General features: G+C 26.3%; 1 long non-coding RNA gene across 1 annotated transcript; it reads right to left on the minus strand.

The window, feature by feature from the left end:
- Nucleotides 1-436: 436 nt before the first annotated feature.
- On the minus strand, nucleotides 437-1,543 carry LOC107794117 (uncharacterized). The gene is made up of 2 exons (XR_001649872.2): nucleotides 1,404-1,543; nucleotides 437-658 (listed from the first exon to the last, which is right to left on the minus strand). It is a non-coding gene; the product is annotated as an uncharacterized LOC107794117 (long non-coding RNA).
- Between the last annotated feature and the right edge of the window lie 1,929 nt (nucleotides 1,544-3,472).

Below are 3,472 nucleotides of genomic sequence, written 5' to 3' on the forward strand. Positions count from 1 at the left end.
CAATATTAACAGAACTTTTTTGCCACAAAATATATACCTATAGCAAAAACTCTTATTCTTTTGCCACGACAAATAAACTCTGTAGCAGTCTCTATGTTGTAGCCACAAGGTGTTTTATCGTGGCAAAATAATTAATTTGTTTGCTACGAAAATTCATATGTTTGGCTATTTTTATACCTCAGTCTCGTGGCAATTGTTCTTTTATTTAGCTACGAGTTCAAAAATTTATAGCTATAATTGAAGTATTTGCCACAAACTTTTTGGTATGTAACTAAGAATTCATTCTTTTTGCCATAAAATATATAGAATTAACATTTGCTACGGAAAGTGAAAAAATTAACCATCAATTATATAAATGTGTAGCCCCGAATTCTAAATTTCTATTGCTATAATTGAAGAATTTGCTTCAAAATAATTGGTCACAAGAATTTTATCCTGCAGCTAAAATTTCAAATATTTTAGATTCCAAAATAGATACATATAAGAATTGTTACAATGTAGCTTAGAACACGATACGCAAGTCTTCTACAACACCATCTTGCTTGAGACACAAAGTAGCATCGTCTTCTCCTTTCTCTCTTCCCTAAGTAGCACCGACTTAACTGCACCTTAGCTTTAGTCTTAACTTGTCATTGCTGCTCTAACTTCACAAATCTGCCTGTCAACGATAAAGTATTTTAACACATCAAAGCAAAAAATAACTGATCATATATGCAAGAGGTAGCCACTACATTGCTTCAAAAATTAATGAAGCAAAAGACATATTGCTTGCAAAGACTAAGAAGGCGGTACTGCAATTTAATTAACCTTAACCGAGTCGCATTAGTGCTTTCTAAGTTACAAATCACTTTGTAATTGGAGGCGAATCATGCTATCTGGCACTAGACTAAAATTTTAACTGAAATGGATTAATTATTTTTGGCCAAAAGATGTATTTTAGTCGGAGAAGGCAACATTTGACAATTGTATGAGTTCACTGAATATTTAACAGGTACAATTGAGTTTCAACTTCAATACAAAGATGCAAGTTCGATTAGTAAAAATATTAATAGAATATCAATAAGACAAGAAATATTTCTTGATAATTCTTTTACAAGAATTTTTAACAGATAACAAAATAGAAAAGTACAAAGCAACAAAAGAATTAAAAAAACCTGTAGACTTTTTAAACTTCTTAAAGGATCTTCATCCCAATTTTCTAATGTTGCTTTGCTGTTACAGTCCATGAACTATGGCTCCTCCCAAAATTACCACTTTAAAATCTTCAAATTTTCACTCACTATATATCAAAAATAGGGCAGAATATTAAATTGCTGAATAATTCGCAAAATTAAAACCAAAAATTCATGTCAAGTAGGTATGAGAAAACTCACAAACCGTAAAATATAGAGATACGAGCTTACCTCTTCTGCTCAAGAATAGAGAAGTTATGGGGTTCTCTCTCACTCTTCTTCTCTGTCGTTCTCGCATTTTTTAGTCTAACCATGGTTGAAGAAAGAATTGGGAAAGTGGGGATGGGATTGGCGGCCGAAGAGATCAGAATGTAGTTTAGGTTTTGGTGATTTTGCTTTGGGCCAATTGCAATTGCTGTTTGTCATTCTTTTACTTGTTGTTATATATTCTCCGTTTCAATTTATGTGAACATATTTCTTTTTTAATCCGTGCCAAAAAAATTTTATCTTTATGCATTAATTTATAGCCATACAAAATATATGTACCTCATTTTACACCACAAATTTAAAAGTCTTCTTAAATTCTGTGTCTAGTCAAATGAATTCACATAAATTGAAATGGAGGGAGTACTTATGTAATATATAAAATTTGCTTTCTTTTATTTTTTAATTAATACATCTTAATTCAGTAAATGCAAAGAAATGTAAGTGCTAACAATTATAAGTAAGAACACTACCTACGAAAATACAAAAAGAATAAATATATAATTTATGTCAAGTAACAAAGAAAAATAACTATTTGCATAAAATAAAGATATTCTAACTTAAGTTTTTCTTTAAAGTTTCTTTCATCCTATATGATATTGTTAGTAGTTTGTTATATACTCCTATTTTTATTATATTAGATTCGTATTTTAGTGTTTAATTAGATTTATAAAAAAGATTATGCTTATTCAAATTGAATATAATTAGTGATCAATGTAAATAATTACAAGCACAAAGTTACTGTATAATTACATTTTTTAAAATTATATTAGAAAATCACAAGTACTACTTAGTTTGATATGAATTATTATATACTAATTAATTATTTATAAACTCATTTATCAAGCAATATTAAATTCTCAAATTTTTGAAAGACAAGATCCTCTTTCTGTATACGAATTATATTAAATTCTTAATTCTTTGATTCAGTAATATAAATAATTTATTGTACAATGTAGTTAGTACAAGATTATAGTTGTTTAAATTTGATATAATTTGTCATGCACATAATTGTGGGATATAATTCCATTTTTTTTAATTATAATTGAAACTTATACCGTCAGACTTCTTTGTAATAACATCCTTATACAACAACCACTCACTATAAAAGTCAAGTTTTTCTCATATCCGATTTTTATGTTATGTTATAATATGTATCCTCTATAACGATGTTTCACTATAGCAACAAAAAAAATATTGGAACAAAAGAGGTCGTTATAGAGAGGTTTGAGTGTACGTAAGACTTATTTAATAATAATTATAATATAATCAATTTTTCTATGGACTTGGATGTCAACCACATTATATGAAACTCTTAATTCTTAGTGTAACTATATATAGTAAAATTAAATACTTATACCCCCTATATTATGAAAATCCTAAGTTTACACTTCCTCTAAGGTATATCCATAACTAAATGTATATTAAAATATACTTATTAAAAAAATTAAATTTTTAAATAAAAAGTTCTACGTATTATTTTTATAAAATTTAATAGAGAAGATAAATATTATTGTTGAAAATTTTTATTCACGCGTTTGATTAAATATAAATTGCTTAATAAGATATGCAACTATTAGTGAAAATTTTCTTAAATTTTAAACATGTAAGTTATCTGTATTTGTAATTAAATATAAAATTCTTATTACATATGAATAACTCAATTTTATTTTAGTTTGTTTATTTATTGAACCGCTGAAAAATTATCTTAAGTTTGTTGTATGCTATTTTATTTGTGTATGATTTTCATTATATGAGAGGCTTACATATTTTTAGAAGAAAAAAAAAAGAATAGTTTCATTATAGTTAAAGACTTTTGGACGATAAAACTATTTTGTCAAATATATAACAATTCTGGTTATCTAATTAAGTATTTTGGGTTCATTTCATGTTTAAGAGTTAAGAAAGATGCATATTTCATAAAATATTTATTATCCTTTTTAATCAACTGCATGAATAAATATTTTCAACAAAAATGTTTACCCTCTTTTTAAAATTTTATAAAAATAAGTATATGAATAATGCTATAATTGTAA

This window comes from Nicotiana tabacum, chromosome 23, assembly GCF_000715075.1.
Source record: "Nicotiana tabacum cultivar K326 chromosome 23, ASM71507v2, whole genome shotgun sequence".
NCBI classification, from domain to species: Eukaryota; Viridiplantae; Streptophyta; class Magnoliopsida; order Solanales; family Solanaceae; genus Nicotiana; species Nicotiana tabacum.